Source organism: Ammospiza nelsoni, chromosome 1 (genome assembly GCF_027579445.1).
Source record: "Ammospiza nelsoni isolate bAmmNel1 chromosome 1, bAmmNel1.pri, whole genome shotgun sequence".
NCBI lineage: Eukaryota > Metazoa > Chordata > Aves > Passeriformes > Passerellidae > Ammospiza > Ammospiza nelsoni.
This window is the reverse complement of record NC_080633.1, coordinates 82,977,753-82,999,046: the sequence shown is the minus strand read 5'-3', so window position 1 is coordinate 82,999,046 and position 21,294 is coordinate 82,977,753. Positions and strand designations below refer to the sequence as shown.

The 21,294-nt window shown below is 36.8% G+C and overlaps 1 protein-coding gene across 1 annotated transcript in view; it reads left to right on the top strand.

The window, feature by feature from the left end:
* Positions 1-21,294, top strand: part of ADCY2 (adenylate cyclase 2) — a 205,765-nt gene that overhangs the window by 77,449 nt on the left and 107,022 nt on the right. The window lies entirely within an intron of this gene.

Genomic DNA, 21,294 nt, shown 5'->3' with positions numbered 1-21,294 from the left:
GAAGTAAGAGAAATAAATATGTTCGCTTTTCATGTCAGAAGCTAAAATGTTGAGGTCTGCTTGTACTAAAAATAATTCTAAAGGAGAAAATAGTGGTTCTGATTATACTCTATTATGCTAAGACCTGAGCAGCTAGGTTTTTTTCTGCAGGGCTGTTGCTTATTGGATTATTATCATTATTTTTTTTAACAATTCCAATTTAAGAGTTGTGAAGCTGAATATGAAAAACAAAATTATACTTCTATACCCATATTACTAGGGATGTGGGAAATGAAAAGCAGAGAAGCAAAGAATCCTTCCTATACCAGGAGGAAAGAATTGATATTTCGTTTTTTCCTAAATAACTCTATTCCTCTTTAAAAAACATGTATTCACCAAAAGGACATATAAATAGAAATGAATTTTAAAAAAAATTAAAATTGCAGTGTATCTGAATGATAATGCAGTTACTGTCTCATTAACTGGATGCCAAAAGAAGGCAGTGATAATTGTGTAGCTGCTGCTAAGAAAAATTTCAGAATGTATTATGGATGTTGTGCCTCATCCTGACAAAGTCAGTTCACAAAAGAGCAATAAGCACCATCTCAAAGGAGTGTTATGTTTCAGATATTAAAACCTTCCCTTAACAAGCATCCAAGACACAGATCAAAGTAGAACTACAGTGGATATGAGCTTGAAACTCATACATATTTTCTTGTACTCAGGATTGCAGATCTGTTCCTATTTTGGAAATGAGTTAATTCCAGTATTTTTCAGGGAAAGTTCATGGTATGTTCTGTGGTGTTCGGCATTTTAGCAAAGATAAAATGCTTTGCATTATGTGATGTCTTGACAATATTAGTGCCTGTATGTGTGTATATATAATATGCAAAACTATATATATAATGTACAGAATATAGATAAATACATAATTTTTCTCCTCTTCTATACATGTTTTTTTAATAACAAATCAAAGACTCTGGACTATACTGCTGTGTTTCAGCTGTGGTTAGTGAGGTTTTTTGATTACGTTTGTGTCCAAGTGCCTTCCATTTTATTTCAGTGAGTCCAACTGGAATTAAACACATCTCAATATCACAGGACATTTTTGTAAGTCTGAACCCAAGTACAGGAGCCTTCTTTTCACAAATTCTGTTTCTTCATCAAGTTCTTGTACTTTGCCATGATGTCAGCAATGGACCATCAAGTTGGATAGCTTAAATAAGCCATAGCTTAAATCACAGAGCATGTGAACACTGAGTGCTGCCTCTGAGAGGGGCAGAACAGGCTTGGACAAGAAAGCCAGGTGTATACCTCCTAGAGAGGTGTACAGAGGTATATATATATATACACACACATATATGTGAGACTGTCGAGGTTCATTTTTCTTTTGCTGCCATTTCCAGTGTTTAAGGGAGGAGGAGAAAGCTGTGGTAAGGGACGGTGCTAAACCACAGTGTACATGGAAAACTAATAATTTATTTTTAAAAGTTGTTAAGTCTCCTACACTGTTGAACTTATATAAGCAAGCTCTTGGAAATAGAACAGCAAATATGATTAATGCTGTTCTGGGTGGTTTTGTTTTCCCCTTTCCCTATAGTGTTGTAGAGAAATTCAAAAACATTTAATAAAAAGTTAATTCTCCTCTGCTTCTATGAAGTTTGTTGAACTGGATGAAAAAAGAAAATAAATCCAAAGCTATATTCAGTTACATAACTACTTTAAAACTCTGTGTTTTACAATGGTAGAGGAGTAATAACATTTCATCAGTGCCAAAGTGCCATGTTACATTGCTTTGGGATTCAGAAGAGCTGACCTGTGTCTCTCTGGCTTCGTCTCTTGAAGTCCTCTTGATTTATTTGAAGTCCTTTGAAGTATCATCTTTATGCTCTATGCCTCCATTACTTCCATTTCTTTATTGATTAAATGCTAATTTTAATATGTGGGGGTCATACAGTTTGACCTCAAGCATCCTATGTTACATTTGTAGCATGAGGACAATTAATGCAAAGGAAAAGCTCAGATCTGGAGTGGAAAATAACATCTTGCATTTGGCCATATTCTTGTCTATTCTGAACAGATCTGATGAATATCATTATGTATTTTAGGATCTTTCATATGGTACATAAAAATCATCTTGCTTTCTTAAAGTTTTAAAAAATTCAATATAACTTAATGGGTTTTCTTATTGTATTTTGTTTGTTGTCTCCACCTGCACTGCGGGCAATTTAATTACTTTGCACCTGAAACATGAAGCGTGTTTTATCTTCAGCAAGAGCCTGGAAATCGTTATAACCTTTATTTTTCCAGGGCCAGAAAGTACCTTAGGGTCTAAAGTGTGCTGTTCAAGTAGAAGTAAAGACTAATGTGTAAATTACAGGGCCAGAAGGAGCTGCAGGGATCATCTGGTGCCACAGTGTTTCTGAGATCAATATTGTGTTCCTCACCTGACAATTCTCATCAAGGTTTTTTGGCCCCCTCTCCATGCAGTTACTGTTGATGGTGATTGCCTTTGACAACCCTTGAAAGCAGCACAGAAAGAAGAAAAGCGAAATCTGTTTCTGCTGGTCTATCCCAGAGCTCCCAAAGAGCCTTTCTGTACCCACTCTGACGCTGCTATACCTGCTCTTCAAAACCCAGATTGATTTGTGTCTGAACATGGAGGAAATTCGATTCCAACTTGTGAATGGACTTTCCCGTCATCATTAAGGCTCGGAGACATTTGCCATGACCTGGGTCACGCTGACCTTAATTAAAGACCAAATCACCCTGTCTCAGCTAACGTCACACACTATTTTCACAGTCCCTTGCTGCAGTAGTTCCTCAGAAAGCTAGCAACTGAGCGCAGCACAGGCAAGGGAAAGACATGCAGTTAACTTGTTTCCAAAACATCTTTATTCAAATGTGATTTGAATTTCCTCAGTTATGGAAACATTTCCCATGGTATGATAGAAGTTCCTGTAACTACCATAAACATGCTAGATGGGAGGAAAATCTGGAGTATTTAATTTGTTTATTTATTTTTAACAGCAGTAACATGCATGTCTCATCCAAAATGCAGCACATTAAACTTAGTCATTTTCCACCTACTCTCCCTTTTGTGTTGTTCTTTTTTTTTATTCCCTGCAGCTCCTGTATTTAATGCTCTTTTGTGTAACCTGTAAATTTCTTCCTTGCCTGGGGACCCACTCTGGCATGGCATCAGGGGCAGGCTGCCTGGGGCTCACAGAGGAGAGGGGAATGCAGCAAGGGGAAGGGCAGTGTCCTGGTGGGGCACCACCTTCTCCTATTTCCCCAGGGAAGGGACTCCCAGCCAGCAGGCACCGCTGCATCCATCACGTGCTCCAGAGCAACATGGTTGGCAGCTCCGTAATCTGCTAAATTTGTTCCACTTTTTCCTGTCACGGATGTATCATTAATTTTCTTTGAAAAACAAGGATTGTGAAAAAGAGAGGTTGTTTAATGGAGGGTGAGATATAATATTTTTTGATATTTCAAATATCAAACTATTAAAACAAGCAGAAAATGCCGAATGTGGGGAGCATAAAAATTATTTATGTGCCACAAATTATTCATTTTGGGAAATGTTTAACCTCAGGATTCATCTTGTCTTTAACTGTGGGGGATTTTCTTAGACACGTCCATGACATGTCCATGGTGTTTTTATAACCACCTTGGTCACCGTTGTATTTTAAATCACCATCTTGATTTGCTTTGAATATTTCTCCCAAGTATGAGTAAAATAGAAGTTAACAGAGTGAACATAACATAAACATATTTTAAAATTTTATACATTTCTTTCTACTGCAAGATAATTTATCAATAATTCTAACATTTTTTTTGTTTTTCTATCTTCTGTTACTTGGCAGTAACTCTGAGTTACTCAGTCCTTAATTATCCATCTGACACAAGTTTTTAGTTGGGGTAGATTAATTTTGTCCTTCATCCGTAATAGAAATTTTCAGTGTATTGCCAACTATTGTTCTATAGTTTGTTTATTTTTATATGGGTTTTTTTTTAGCATATGAAATTATAATTTTGTGGGTTGTGAGATGGTTTATTATTATTAATTTTGCTGGAATTGACAACTGGTGGTTGTTTAGATTTATCCCTTGAGCATTTTCAAACTGACTCGAAGCATGTTGCTCGTGGTAAGTTCTGTATTAAATACTAAATTAGTGTTGAAAGACTGGTAGAGAATAATTTAAATATCAGATTAATATTGCCCACAATATATAATAGCAGGCAAGCCTCTAAAGAACTTATGGAAGAATAGACTGCTGAATCAATGGTTGTTAAATCCAGCTAGATCTTTCTTGAGATGCTTTTAGAGTAAATTTTAATTTGCTTTTAGTGCACAGTTATTAAATATATTAATGAACTGTTCTAATTCTGTTTTTGTGTTTCACTAGTTTAATTCCTGCTAACTCTTTGAATATTCTTTGACCATTGTGATAATTGTTTAAAAAAATCTTATTTTAAGTGCCATTCATTTAATCATTTATTGAACACATATATTGTTCAAAAAGCAAGAAATGTCAAAAGTCCTAGTAAAACCTGCAGTATTTAAAAGCATGGAAGCACTCACTGTCTTTGCGCTTAAATCTGAGTATTGATTTTTAAAATCTGGATAGATTTTGGCCCCCTCTCATCTGATATTTAGTAGATGTGAGCCAATCACAAAAAACAAATAGTGTCATTTCCATGCCTGTAATCTGCTAAAACTGCTCTTGGAACCCAGCTAGTCTAATAGCTCCTTGTAAAACCTGCTTAACATCCCTTATTTTTACCTATTGGTTGTCTGGATTATTTGTGAAGAAAGCAAACCATAAAGATATTTCATTTAGAAGCAGTACAACTTTGATACTGTGTGCAAACAAACAGAAGTTTACTCCAGACTTACTTTCCAGAGTCTAATAACTAATTTTTTATGTTGGGAAGGTGACACAAAGTTGAAGCAATGTGCATGAGAGAAGTAACTGCATGATGTCTATATGTACTTCAAGGGGGTTTTCTGACACAGTTCTACATCCATTAAGCAGGTTTTGCCTGAAAACAAAAGGTTCTGTATATAAACACTTAGAAGATTATGAGCTTTCAGGTATTAAAAAACAAGGCAAACATAACTTTGTAGTATTTTTTAGCACTTTCCTTTGCTCTATAAAAATGTTTTTGAGCTTTAAATACAGGAAATCCCAGAGGAAAAGCATTTTCCTTTGTAGCATTTGAGTTAGTTGCATTCCTGGCATACATGATGCAGAACCACTGCGCCAGATTGCTACTTTTGATGGTTTAGAGGAATAAAAATATAAAGTCTATTTTTGAATTTCTCTCGTTGCTTGGCAGTTATGGCAGCATGGGGCACAAATGTGATGGAAAGCCAGAGGTGCAGCAGCTGCACTTCAGTGGAAATTGCTTGATCCATTGTCTGTGTACATTTTCATTACACTGGCATGGTTCGTTGTTACATCCTGACTGCTGCTGCCCCTCCCTGTGCGTGAGGGGCTGCATCTGTAGTGCTTGGGCTGAAGGTACAGCAGGTAGCCAGCAGCTGTAGGCAGCTGGGTGGGACACCCTCCCTGCTCACTGTTGGGACAGCTTGCTCCAGCTGAAGGGCAGCCTGGTCACCAGCCACGCTGGCTGGAAGAACGCTAGGGACAATACTGTCCTTTCTGCAAGCTCTTCTCTCCACACATTTCTTATCTTGTTCCACCCCTTTTGAAAGGAATAAACCACTACTGTGTGTAAGACTTGAGGTATGGTCATGTTGCACTTTGTAAAAGCAACGCTTTTGGTTCAATGCTATGAGCTACATCAAGCAGTTCCAAGCCTGGATAGTTTCCAGTATGGCAGAAGTGGGATTCAGGGTAAATTACACTCATGATCCTGAAATAATTTTCTAAGAATGCTTTGTATAACTCAGTGGTTTACCTCAAAACAGAATTGTATGACCACAGTGTGCAGCTTCAGCTCTGTCCCAGAGCGGGTAACAGCATCACAGCATGTTTTTTGTGACATCACAAGGAACATCTGACAATCAGAATTAAGGGTAGGCAAGTGGTAATAGGATTGAGAGTTATCTGCACTGGAGCATGTGATTTAATGTGGGAAGGGCTGCTGGGACACTTAATGCTGTAGTGTGCTGGCAGTGATAAACGACCACTGCTTTACTGTTGAGTTTGGTGTCCTTGGTCAAAGAAATTTGTGCCCTGAGGCTTTCAACACTGGGGCTTTGGGTTTTGGTCTTGCAGTTCTGTGGTTAGCTGCCTGCCACACAGATCCACCTTGAAAGGATGTGTAGTACAGTTTGTAATACACCAGTGTCTCTCAGTCATGCCCCTTAGTTGCAGGCTGTGTAACTAATTTGTAGTGTTTGCCTTTTAGTATATGGCAGTGCAGCTCATTATTTGCTAAAATGATGTTTCGTTTAAGCTTTTACCAAACTAATAAAACAATGCTTTTTAAGCAGGATGTGTTTTGATTAAGATGAAGCAACCATTATTCATCAATTAAACAGTTTAGATGTGAGTTGCTTCTTAGTATTGTAGGGTTTTTTGACAGCAGTGTTAACTGTTTGATCATTAAAAAATATTTAGGATCATATAGGTATAGATATATTTTCGTTAGTTTTAGAATTTTATCTTTTCTGGTATTAAATGGGTCATTTGTTTTTCCAAACTAAATCTAGCATTTTAAAGTAGAAATATATTTTTTATATTAAAAAAATCTCCATTGTTTGCAAACATACCCTAAGTTAAATGGAAATTAGTAAGAGATTTGATGACTGTATCTGTCTTTTTGTGTTGCTTAAAAAAAGTTTCAATATATTTTGTAATTTTGCTGTCTTAGGGAAATAAGTCTGAAAGTAAAAAAAAAAAACAAAAACTTTCCTAGGAATTAGCACTGATATTAGTCAAAACTGCACTTTGCTTATCATCTGTACAGTTTAAAAGTTGAACTTATTAGTACTTCATGTGACAGTTCATGAACTTTTGGATTTTCACCATTATATGGGTATACAATGAAAACTGTTTTGCACATATATGCTAAAGCTGATAGTTACAATTCTATTTTATTATAGTCAAATAATTTATTCTGCAAGATGATGCACAGATGTAACTTGTTATTCATAAAAGCTTATAAAAAAACAATGATTGAAGCCCAAGTTTGGAGACATTGGTGAGTTCTAGAAATGATTATATAGATGCAACTCTTCAGCATTAATCCATGTGAAACATTCCTGGTGTGTAATTACAGTACCTGGAAATTATGTTTTTAAAAACTATAAAATGCTTCGATGCACATTTATTTTGTAAATAAAAGATACTTTGATGAAACATGGATGAAACTTGATGTGTTAATTGACCAGAATGTTCCCATTGAGGGGTCTCCACTATGGAAAGAGGCTAGATAGCATTGACATTATGTCCTCTTCCTGCCTTAATGTGCTATTTTAATGTGTAGCAAATAGAAATATATCTCATGAATTCAATCTTCCCTGTCATTGCTTGTTTATAAAGTTCTTATTATGTTTTCAATACCTGAATCCAGTGAAATTGCTTGAAAATATTGAAGGCAGTGAACTGAAGTTCATGGGTGAGTCATATTATTTTAGTGAAAATTGACTGAATTGAATGGCATTTCTTTTCAGAGCTCTTTGCAAGGAAGCAAATAAGGGACAGAGCAATAGGGCTGGGGTGACTGCTCTGATCTCAGCCCCACAGCACTTGAGCAAGGCAAGCCCAGAGACCATAACCAGGTTCAACCAAGAGACAAAATCTATATAAAGCAAAACCACGGTAAGGAGACAGGTGCAAGGTCAAGCCAGAAAGCCCATCCATAGGTCAGGATCACATCCAGCAGTTTATGGGCACATTCCAAGTGACAAGGCAGGGTTGAGGTCAAGTCAGTCCACAGCTCAAGGGTGTCTGTGGTCAGGCACAGCTTGGCTGGAGACCAGCGTTCCTCCAGCCCAGCACAGGCAGGGGCTGAAGGCCCCAGCGTAGAGGATGTCACTGGAAGACCCAAGTGAGGCTGGGGAGGTCTGCCAGGGTTTTGAGTGTACTCAAAACCCTGCCACATCACCTACTCCCTCCTCAGCCAGTCATTTCATCACATAAAGGTTGTCCAGGCTTGATTTCTCCTTTATAACTCTATGCTGGCTAATCCCAGTCACCTCCTTGTCCTTTATAGGGCTGGAAATGGTTTCTAGGAGGGTTTGCACTATCACCTTCCCAGGGATCAAGGTGATGGAACCTTCCTTGAAGACAGGAGTGATATTTGCTTTCTTGCAGAACTCAAGAACCTACCCTGGTCCCCATGAACTTTTAAAGGCATTCATGAGTGGCCTTGCAACAATATCAGCAGGCTCTCTCAGCTCTTGGGGTTGCATCCCATCATGTCCTTGGACTGGACTGTCAACTGGATCTCAGTAGAGATCTCTCTCTAACAAACTAATGAGAAAAATACTGTGCTGAATCTTTTGCATCTGAGGCCATTGCTAGCCATGCTGATTTAGAAAAGATGATCTGGATTCTGTGGCATGCAAACATGGCGAGAATACAAATCAAAAGAGAGTTTTTGATGTAGAAATGACAGATAGCTTTTGGAAAAAACCCCACCAATTCTTCTTAACAAGAGAGGACAATTATCCTTATAGATAATTTCTGATTTTGGTGGTGGTGTTGTTGTATGTAAGACAGTAGCCCAGAATGCTTCTCCAGTTTCAGAGCTAATGAAACTCCCTTTCTGTGATAAATTTTTGCTAACATAGACTGCACTTCATTTTCATTAATTACCTTCTATCTTTAGGATTAATTCAGACACTAAATGACAGTTTCCTATTACCTGGGAGTCTGAAACTTCCCAATGCAGGATGGGATGAAAGGAGGAGTGTTAAGATTGTGCTAGAGGGAAAAATACATTTTCAGGAAATAATCTCTGGGGCTCTGTAGCAGTGCACTCCCTTGGTGTGATGTCTGCAAACCTTTTTATTGTCACTTGGCAGGCAATAAGCATGTTCATCATAGTGCTAATTAAGAAAGGTCTGTACATGCTGGTGTCTGGAGTGGGGACGCACCTGCCCTCAGCCATACTGGCAAATGTTGTCAATTCCACAAAACACCAGTAAAAAGTCATAAAACTGTTTTCTTTCTCAGTGTATGAAGTACTTTTGATGAACATTGTTTCAGAGTATGAACAGATCAAGAGTAGAAAATATTTATTTTCTGAAAAGCATGGATTTCTTTTCTGTTCATTGCTGGTTTATTCTGCAACTGGATCTGCATTTGCCTTGATAAAATGATGGCCTTATGCACAGCTTGTACCTCTGTACTTTCCTTGCAGTGCTGCCCATCTAGCTGTCTCTAATAGCCACAATATTGCTGCTCATTTCTTCTCCTGAAGAGTGCCTTGCAAGGGACCACTTTGAAGCAATTCACTGTCCATTTCTGTGTTACCTCCATGGACCCTAACTACACCACCTATTCAGTGCAAAGAAGTGGAGGTGGAGGAAGATGAAGAAATCTGGAGGAAGACTAAAGAAAGTCACAATTTTGAATGTATATATGACAGTAAATCAAAGAATCTTTAGAGTAAGCAACTGAAAAATAGAAGCAAAGGAACTGAATAAAGGAGCACTAATATAACACAGGAATTTTTAAGCCTTTCCTAGAGAAAGCAAAGTTTCTTACTCATTGCAATCCTGTTCTTTAAGTGATTACTCATTTTGTCCCTTATTTGGCATTTTAAACAATGAAGTGTTGGGATGTTTTTTACCTGTCCTGTGACTATTGCATGCGGCTCCCATCATTTTGGTTTGGGGCCAGCATTTAAAGAATTCTCCTGTGAGCTGATGATCATATTCTTTCTCATGCTTCTGCTTCAAGAAGCCCTGGTGACAGGGGCCAAACCTGTCTTTGTGCTCTTGCAAAAGCCAGACCTGCTGGTGTTGCCCATCTAACTGGCCATTCAGTGACTGACCTGCCTGTCAATTTTGAAGTCTTCTTAAAATAGTCAGCTATTTTCCATGAATCCTTTTGTTTGTAGGCTTTCTCAGAAAACTGCTTGGAGAGGAGTTCTGTGTAGAATGATAAACTTGTGCTGAAATGAATTGGGAGAGTTGGAACAGCTTAGGTTTGCGAGCACTGTTCTTCAGCATCCCACAGCTCACAGAAATATCTGATGAGCAGTGGGAATGGGGAAGGAAAGGAGTCAATTTGTAGGTTTAGAGCCACTGGATAACTGTGGGTTCCTAGCTGTGATTTTGTCTTTTCCTCAAAGAGAAAAGTATATTGAAAACCTTTCTCTACAGAAGGTGGTGAATAAGAAGGTAGCAGCATTTGTTGATGGGATTGGGATATTCAAAGCAGAGATAAAGGATGCCTGTTGGAGAGAACTGAGAAACACTGCCATGAATGTGTTTGAGTGGTTAGTAAAACAGAGCAAGGGTGTTACACAGTCCCAGAGGTTAGCATGGGTAATGTCCATATACACAAATTCACTAACTTGAATTTGAGATGTTAAGTGAAGAAAAATTAACTTAGTGTGTGTGTGAATTTACAGATTTGTGAAATTGTGTTTTAAACATAACGTAATTGAAAAGCAAAGTAAATCTGCTATTCTAGGGCTGAGACCTGCTTCCCTTAGATAGCACATTACTTTGCAATACATTGATGCTCCAGCAGCCTTCTCTGATTAAGAAGGGTTGGTATGTGAGAAATACTGCTCCCAGGTCTTCTTTCATGTTGTATTACTTCATATCTTCATGATGTATTGTCAAATCTTTCAAATGGCAGGCTGTACTATTAAAAGGTAGGTTGGTTGCAGGGTGAAGCTTACTTCTCTGTAAAAGATAACTTGTATTAGCAGGTTATTAGCAGGTGAAACTGATAGGGTTTAAATAGGAATTTTCTTTTTGTACAGGATTATTTTTCTTGTGGAGAATGAAAAAATAGTCATTCCATGCAGGAAAAAGTCCTGTAAGTCATATGCACTTTCTGTATTGTTCATCTTGCTGCTTAGGAGCACTTAGGATGTAATTTTTCTATTATCTTAGAACATGCCAGGTTCAAAACAGGCATCTTTTATAAAGACAGACAGGAGACTAAAAACATTAGAGAGGGGAAATTGTTTTTTTTTTTTTTTTTTTGTTGCTACGTGTGCATCAGAATTTGCAAAAAGAGATTGTATTTTCATGTGACTATTTCTAATTTATCCATAGTGTTACAATAATATTCCAGTCACATTTGGGAATGAAGTCAGAAATTAATAAATACGATATAACTGCAGTCATTTGGAAATTTTATTGTTTCCTTCATAATATTAGTAACTTCTCTTTGTACATTGGAAAGCCTTTCAGTTTTGCAAAGCATCATGATATATTTCAATAATAGATTCAGAGCTTTTTTGTTTCTAAAATATGTAGAAATGTAGTATACAAACTTCAAAGGAATTTGTAAGAAGTGTGTTAAATGCAAAATCTGGTAGTAAGACAGAGGTTGTAGGTATTAGGGAAGGTTATAATGTAAACAGCATTATTACCAGTTTAGTGACTTCTATTTGCCTTTGTCTTCACAGTATTAAGCACATTTGATTTTTGAAATGCAATCTTTGGAAGGGAAAGCTTTGTTGTTTAGCATTTAATCTTCCCTCCAGCCATCATAACCTAAAAGACAATTCTCGTATGGTGCACAAAATTTGTAGGCTCGTTTACCAAGCAGAAATCTCTAGAGAATATCTTGAACACAGGAAAGAGTAAATTAGAATATGAGCAAGAAAATGACAGTAAGGAAATAAATATTTTTACGTTGAATATTACATAATCATAAGCGGTTTTAAATTGTAATTCAGTTAAAATAACATTTGTTTTAGATGCACAGTAGTCGAGCTATAAAATACTTTATGGAGCTGTCTCTATCCACCTTGTGATTGTGCCTGTTGTAGCTGCAATTTTGTCCTGCTATTCATTCTGCTAATTAGCATGCTTTATCAGCAATTTTGGAATCTATTTGCACCACTAAAGTTAATTAGCCAAAGTGAAAACATTTCATCTGTGCAAATGTTTTTTAAAGTGTTGCATAATGCCTTTGTATGCAGTTACACTGGTCAGATAGGAGTTTGAAGAACATACACTTAAAAGTGTGTAATTTGTTTTAGATAGCAACTAGAGCTATGGCAGTTAACCAAACCAATTCCCCTGCCCTGCATGCTGGGTCCTTGCTTCAGCACTTGAGTAACAAAAGGACTTTCAGAGAGTCTCTAAGGATATTTGACATCCAGGTTGCAAAAATACTCAGGGAGGACAAGGCTATCACAGATAAACAATTTCTGTATGCCTGTTCAGTGAAGAAGAAATGGAAGAAAATCTCACATTAAAATCCTCTCAGAGGGATGGGTGAAGGAGAGACTATATAGGTTGGTCTGAAATAGGCCTTGATTCCTGTCAACTGTAAGCTAGAAAATAGGAAAATAAACTTTAAAAAGTTTCTTTTTTAATAAAAAATAAACTTTGACCCTTGTAGAAAGGGTCAGGGAGACTTTAGGTCTGTAAACTCAGTGTCTTCATGAGTCAAAAAATGAAGCTGTAAGAATAGAGAATGAGATAAACACATTCTATTTTGAAAGGAGCAAAAGATAGTATTTTCTTAAAAGTACCTTGAATCTGACTGAAGGCATCAACAAACAAGTAAATAGGGCTAATTTCATTCATAGCTGTATGTCCTTTGCCCAAACCTTTTCAGTGAACTGAGAGGGAAGATCTGTGTGTGGATAAGAAGTTCTTTAAAAGGCAAGAACAGAAGGTAGGAGTAAAAGAACAAGTCTGGAGGGATGGAAAATTCTCTTCCCTGGGTGAGTACCTCCATTTGTTTAATCATTGCTCTCAGCTAGTTTGAGAGTAATAGCCTATTCTTAACACTGCTGTGTAGTATTTTAGGTGCCTGCAGTGAATATGCTGCTCTGTAGGGGTTGTCACTAATGCTGGTATGAATAGAAAATGATGGAGAACAGGAGGCTCACAAGAGATCTCCTAACTTTATACAATTACCTGAAAGGAGGTTTTAAGGAGATGGGTGTGGGTCTCTTCTCCCAAGTAGCAAACAAAAGGACAAGGGGGTGATTTAACCTGGATATTAGGAAGAACATCTTTGCTGTAAGGGTGGTCAGGCACTGGAACAGGCTGCTCAGGGAAGCAGTGGAATCATCATCCATGGAAGTGTTCAAAAAATGTGTGGCACTTAGGGACAGAGTTTAGTGGTGAACATGGTGGTGCTGGGTGAATGTTTGGACTTGATGATCTTGGAGGTCTTTCTATGACTCTTGATTCTGCTCTATGAATTGGAGGTACTGTGCTACTTTTAAGGTGTTACTCAGAATATATTCCCACAAACCACGTGATTTAGAAAAAAACTGTTTCAAGGTGTCCAGGATGCTTCACACCAGGGCTTTTGAGTAAAAAGCCTGACCTGACAAATGACATCTTGACAGTTTTGAGCCATGAAGGAGAGAAAAATGATATGTTTTATGTACAGATGGAATGAATTGGCACCAACAACATGAAGAGGTTTTAATATTTTCTTCATTCCTTCCTGAATGTAACCCAGATTTAGTACTTTCTTTGTCCCACCTTGGTTACTCTTGACAGCATTTGCCTGACACCAGAAAATAGAACTTTCAGGTTTCCTGAGAGCAAATTTTCCTGTTAGATGACTTCCAATTAAGAATTAACCCAAATACTGATTAGAGATCTCATCATATTTCAAAATGGCAACCAAGTTCTTTAAAAAATATTAAAAACACTTGTAAGATTGTCATAATTACTAACTCCAACTCTGAGGACATTCTGGAATCCATTTAATCCAACTCTGTAGAACATCACTTTCCTCACTTATGCACCACTATCATTATCCCCCCTTCTGCTCCACACCATTCTCTGTGAACTGTACAGCCAAAGACCACCAATTCCTAGCACAGAATGCCAAGTTATGAAAAATGAGCTTGATTAAAGTTTGTCATAGTCATCAGACAAGCAGAAAAAAATCATAAGTATACCTAGTTAAAAAGCTTATCAGATCATTGTGAACACTGATAGACAAAAATATTACCTGCGAAAAACATGCTTATTTAAATCAGAATTTTATATAGATATCATAAAAATACAGTTTCAAAATATTTATCAAATAGATCAGAGCACATATTTATTGCCAGCTGTTTGAAATGCAGTAGAAAAATTATGCTGAGTATATGTTCCTATTGTAATTTATCCATGTAATTCTGAACTGTCCATTGATTTCAATTTCCATATTTATTGATAACTGAGAATATGAAGCATATTAATATGCAGTGCAGTTACATACAGTATAAACTGTAGAAATTAGGGGAGAAATCTGAAATCAACAGTAAGTTATTGAGGTTTAGGCATATCAGTACATGAATAATTAGCATAAATTTGCTTATCAGTTCATTTATCTTTTCTTCTCGTGGTAGCTTTTGAACCTCTTGATTAATTTCTGTCAAATTTGCCAGTAAGGGAGATGTTTAGAGATATATGAAGAAATTTCAGTAAGTCTGGTAGATAATAATAAGAAATAAACTTCATGAAGACTGCAAGACAGTGCAGGAGAGATAGCCCAGGAGTTGTTCTGATCAGGGCATGTAGGGAGAAACCTCCTGATACACAATAAACTCCTGTAAATGTACTTATATTAGAGATTTCAGTTTTGGGGTTTTTCTTAAGAGTAAACCAGATTTATGGGAAAAGACAAGGTATTTTAATATCAGACATAAGATTGTTTCTGTAACAGGCCAAAGATTAATGTATTAGTATATATATCCATAGATTTTATTTTTGGTGTGGTTTTTTTTTTTTAATGGTCTTTTTTTTCCCCTATACTAATACTTTTTCTTCCCTATACTATTCCCACTAATACTCACCCCTACGTGAGATCCAGAACCTAAAAATTAATCTCAGTCTTTTTGAGAGAACATCCGAAGATCAGTTTTAGAAGTAATGAAATGAAATGCTCCCAGAGATACATGTAAAAACAAAAGACCTCTCTGCAGGGAGGCAGGAGAGTGCAGTGACTGCCTGTTTCCTTTTTACTGAGGAGAACATGAGCTCCCCTCTGGCAAAAAAAAAAAAAAAAAAAAAAATTTAGATTCAAAATATTAAGGTCATTAATTAAAGGCAATTATATTGGTTATATGTATTACACGGAAGTGATCTAAAGGGACTGTAACTCTGATTCTTGTTTCTAGTTTATTTTTCCTGGGTTTGATTAAAGGGCTTAGAGTTTATGATCTGTTTTTATCTACACTGATATATAGATAGGGTGTGTGCATGCCCAGAGCTGAAGGAAATAAATCCAGTCATTCCACAGAGCAGCTTAGAGCTGTGAGAAAGTTCAATGTGTAATAGTGATAAAAAGAAAATAATATGAAAAAATACAGATATTAAAAACAAGGAATATTCTGCTGCTGTCCTCAATGCTCTGATTGCAGAAGCTACAAAGAGAATTACACATACCGATTAGAAGACAACATCATAACTTCCTGGCGTGTAAAATGACATCAATTCCCCTTCCACAAAGGGACTCTACCAAATTTATTTTAGCACTGAAAATTTGGAACCATCTGGGATACTGAGTAATTCAAATCTTTATTTCTCTGTTACTTCTCAGTTATTTTGAGAAGTCTTAAGTTGAATGGGGTTTTTTTTGGTTGGTTTGTGGTTTTTCTTTTAAAGCAGTTGTTTCTTGCAAAATTGCAGCTTTTTCTTTTTACTTACCTTGCTGTAAAGCATTTTACGTTCTCCTTGATATAAACAAAATGTCTGAGGATATTGGGTCTTCCTGTTTCTTCCCTTCTGTTGTGTGTTCTTATTGTGGCCTTCATAAGTATTTAAGAATTTAAACATCTTTGACCTTTCCAACTATTAAAATAATTTTGCAGTGGTTAAAGAAATTGATTTTTTACTTCAAATTCATGAGGAAGTAAGTATGCAGTTGCCCATAATTTCACTGTCCTTCAGCCAGTCATGTTCTGTACCTGAATTACTTGAATTCACAAACTTTAACCATCATCTCTAAAACAGAAATAGAAATCCAAGAGGTTGCTACATTTCTTCATGAAACACAGGAGCTTTCATATAAAGACCTCAACTTAGTGGTCTCACTAGGTACAGGAAAAGGCCAGGTGTTACTTTCTGTAACAGCAGCTGATAGACCAGGCACCACAGGATCACTAGTCTCAGGTCAGCTACAGAAATTTTTGCCCTGCAATTTTGCTCCTCCCCAAAGCTCCTTGTTTTTGAAACAGAGGTTGCCATATGGCAAAACGTCTCCCATTTTCAAATTTGCCGTCCTATCTGTGAGCTGTGACGAAGCTATAAATGTTGTTGGCACTGAAATGTATTCAAATATTGGACTTCTATAGGTTTGGAAATCTGAAAGAAGAAAAAGGCAGCATTGTCTGACTGGCGAGAGCTCCATGTGGAAGAGATCTGCATGGAATAGCTGGAGAAACTTCTGAATACATCTACTTAAAATAATGGTATTGGGCAGAGGGCATGGTGACCAAGTGAATAACTAATTTTCTAAACTAAGCATTTCCTTCTAAAATGCTGCTTTTCAGTTCTACTCAGCATTTACCCTGTTGTTTAAGCTGAATTACATCTGAGTCTAAAGCTCTACAGGTTCCAAAGCAGCACAGACTTGTTCCATAACTTGGCTGGCCACGCCACATGAAAGATCCATCACATCATCACCTGAAAGATCAAATGAAGGGAGAGACGATTCATCTTTGCAGAGCTAAAGAATTTGAACTTAGGCATCGACATAAGAATTCTTTTTTCTCACATTAATTTCCATGCAGACATCATAAAAGCCAGTTTTGTCCACCCCTCAGCTTTCATGTCCTCAGTTTTCTTAACTAGAAGAAAAGTGAAATTTAACTATTGAAAAAATTGTTAATAGTTTGTGTTGGTTTTGTTGTTGTTGTTGTTAAACATTCTGTTCATGCAGTATTTGGGAAGGATATGTAAAATATCCAAAAGGAAAGAAATGTGGCAAAGTAACTCATAAACTGGGAGCTTTCAATGGAGAGAAAATCTAAAGAGGATTCTAATTTTTATATTCAGTATTTGAACAGCAGTGTCTAAGATATTTAACAAATTACTTGTGCTTCAATCGGAATCAGCAGTCTTTATTATAATTCTTCTATTTTTATATAGCATAGTACTTCTTTGTATGCATGTACCTTTGTGGGTAGTTTTCATCAGTTGAGCTTATATATGATGTACTATGTTTTTTTGAGCAATTCGGTGAACTGTAGTACTCTCTTGAGAAATTAGTCATAGCTACTTAACTTTGTCTTCATTTGCTTTTAAATACATTCTATTTTGATAGTGAAGCTATTTTGATTACTTGATATTCGCTGATACTGAGAAAATACCTGTGCTGGAATGTAAAATTTCCCCATTGCCAGGAAGCACACAGAGTTTTCTGTAGGTCAGAACAGACTGAGGAGACGTCAGCCATGATTATGTTCCTTAAGTGATTAGAGATACTTCCTGATGGTATCTTGGTGTTCCTTGTGTTAATTTTGAGTCATATTTAGATCACTGTCTGTAGACATGGAATTTATTCATTGATAAAACAGAAACTTCAGCACAGTGTACAGTTAAAGGATATATCTGAAGGGGTGCAGATGGCCCAGGAGATAGATTTGCCTCTCTCTCCACTCTGACTGTACAGAGGGATAGGAACTTCTGCTGTGTTGCTTGGTGTTTCCATATGGTGAATTGAGTGGGAGCTTAGTAGAATTTATGTATATTGTGGGTTTTTTGGGGTTTTGGTCATACAGTGCCTGTTTGTAAAGGGTGTGAATCAGCTCCATGCAGTACTGTCTTTGAGGTCACGCTGGTCTTTTTCTGCTGTTGAGTTACCATCATTAGTTACACTCTTTTCCACAGCTCAGGCTTGTCCTCCTGGGAGAAATCCCTAACCGTGTGATGTCATTGATTCCTGAATTCTCTACACAGGATCTCAGCTACAGTTTTATCTGCACATTTATCAGAGCTATCACAGAAAGGTGGAAAAAATTTTACCAGAAGATCCACTACAGTTTTTATTATCTAATACACATCTAGGGCTGGGGGGAGACAGGGATGAGGCAGGAGAAAAAAAATGGGAAAGGACACTGCAAAGTTCTGCCCTAGAGAAAAGCAGAAGATTGGTCTGACTCAGGATTTCATTTCACGTGCTTTGGTACTGGTGGGATTCACAGCATGGCATCTTCTCAGAGAAGGTGCCTGAACAGGAGAAACCTTTTGTATGATTGCATATTGATTAGAGTACTTGCTTAAGAAGTGGGAAGCTCAGTTAATTTTTTTGGACTGAGGAAAATTTTGAACCTCTCTTCTGGGAGAATGCCTATGAGACTTTAGAAGAAGCCTGGGATGGAGCTCGTGTCCAGCTCCTGTTGAAACTGGTCTGCAATTGAAAGGAAAATGCAGACTTGAGAGGACAGGGATATTAAGGAAGAAGTATATAGTGTTGTTTATTTTGTTTAGTAATGTTAATTGTGCTTGCTGTTGAACACTCTATTGGCAGGATGTGTTTTGCTCAATAGCAGAAATATTCGCTCAAGGCAGAATAAATACAGGCAAAAAAAATATGTTTAGAAAATAGTTCATTCATTTCTTGATTTTTTTTTTAAATTTTATCCCTTAGTGACACATTTCTGAATTAAATCCATGCTTGCCTAAATAATAAGGGTGTTTTAAACACACTTTCTACCTGCATATTCACTTACACTTTTACTTGTTACAGCTACAGTAAGTATGGCAGTGGCTGAGATACCTTGCACTGTCTTCCAGCTGCTTGATTCAGGTACTGGAAGCCATTGCAGAGCTTCATGTGGGCTGAATTACCCCATTGAGTATCTGAAAAGCCTGGTTAATTAGCTTCCTTGCCTGTCACTCACTAGTTTCCATCTATTTTCTCACTTCAGCTACTTCAGTCATAAAACTGTAATTTGTTTTTCTGTGACTGTGAAGATGATACTCATAATTTACTCCTCCATCTACCCATTACAGTATATTTTTTTAAATTTTGATTGATTATATTCCTGAAGTTTTGCTTTAAATGGTCTATAACTATGAAGCTGGACAATTCATTAATAAGTGTATGTGCAGACTTTCAGCAGTGACATCTAACTAGAGATTATGACAGCACACTTTTGATTTCAGTGATCATTTATTACTAAACCTTCCTGCTACGTATCTCAGCATTTTTATTTGCCCAGCAGTCTTTATTTTCAATCATTTTTTCCTACTTCATAATTACATTTTAGAACCCTTCAATGATTCCCAGTTGGAAGACCCTTACCCCTGTACTGTGATCTGTCACACAAGGTCTTTGTTCACTAATCCATGTCTACTGACATCGAAGCAGAATCAAGCAATTGTGATTTAGAAAGACATATAAAATATTTTAAGGTCAAATTTTGTGCTGTACACCATGATCTTATATGTTCGTGGGGTTTTTTTTAGATTATTGGCTGTTGCGAAATGTTTAATTTAAACTATTTCTTATTTCTCTACTTCATAACAGAAGTTCTTCAGAGAAAGTGAAATATGTAGATTTTTTCCCCTTGTTTTTAGATTTATCTATTTTAGAAAAATTTAATAACTCATATGTTACTTTTAGAAATATTAAAATGCCATGATCTTCAAGTTTTAGGGAAAGAAAAACGTTCTACCAAATTGAAAACATGGTTTATTTTTGCAGTAAAGGTGAATAGCTCCTGCTTTTAGCTTTGTGGAGCCATGAAAGGTGAGATGTCAGAAATGTCACAGATGGAAGAACAAGTATTGCATGTAATGATGTTAAAATCTGTGAGGAAATAAAAGCATATATTTAAATCTTGCATTTTAATGTTACCATTTATTAAAGAAACATTAAAACTCCATGGGAGGTTTTTTTTTGTGAATAAAATGTATTCCACAAGGAGATGGATTTCTGTTAATAGGACAATATGTCTTTTTCCTCTGAGCCACCATAGCACCCTGTTGGAAATTTTTTCTGCTCTGTCTCTTTCACCACTAGCAGTTCACAAAAGATTACCTGGTACATGGGTACACCAGAACCAACCCATGAATGATCACCAGGGAAATCTATCATAACCTTCATTATTAGATTAGCTGTGGAGAGTTAACAAAATTTTTGTCCCCTTTCTTCCTCCTTTTCTTCCAGACCACAAGTGCTGTGACATTATACAGTGCTTGTAATCCAAGGCGTATGATGCACTAGGGCCTTACAAGGACAGACAATAGAGAACTGCTCTGAGCAGACTGCAGCTGTATCTCAACTTCAATTTAATATTATCTTTATTATTACTTTTATTATTGAATTTGGAATTGCCTTCATTACTTTACTGTGTTTCTTTTGCTCTGAGTGAGCTCGAATGGATAAATGTGTTTCTTTTATTTGCAGCAATAAGCTGGGTACAGTTAAAAGTATTAGCATCATCACACAATATTGTGTCCTTTTCAAAGGTCAAGTGCAAAAAAGGCTTGGATATTTTTAAGCAACCTTATTTCTTGTGTTTGTGGGTTGTTGCTTGCAGAGGGCATCTGATGCTGCAAATGTGACCCTCTAAATCTTAAATCTTAAAGTTCTGTGTTTTAGGCAAATGTAATTTTTTGGTAGTAAGGAAAAGTATATTCTAGTAGGCAGCTGTCAGATCTTGCTCCTTAAACACTGCTTATCGTCACCAAGGTTACTATTTATAGCTGACGGACGGATAGCAGTGGATCAGGCTGAGGTAAAATGCAGGTCAGGCTTTCCATGTGTGTGGGTGAAACTTTTCACCCCTTAATCATACGGCACTGCAAAAGAAAACATTGCTAAAAGAGCATAGCAACAACACGGCTTCCAATATTGCTATTAGAAGCCATAGCTATTGTTTTACATGAGTAGGTGATGATCCCACCTAATTAATACTCAGCAGTAAGCGCTAACATGAGCTGAAATTCTTTTTTTGGAAAACATGTACCTCATTGAGTAGGCAAACATGTTGTTCATTTCCATTCCCGTTTAATCCTAAATTATAACAGTATCCAGCCTAACTGATTCTGTGATTCTATTATTGCTTGGGATGTTGCCACTAATTTTAAAGGCTTTTTGAAAGGTTAACCTTGGCTAGAAACAAACAAAAGCAAAATGCGTAACTGCAGCAATCTTTCATGGCAAGCTAGGATTAATTTCTGTTAACACATTTATATAAATTCCCTGACACTTTTTTTTTTTAATCCCC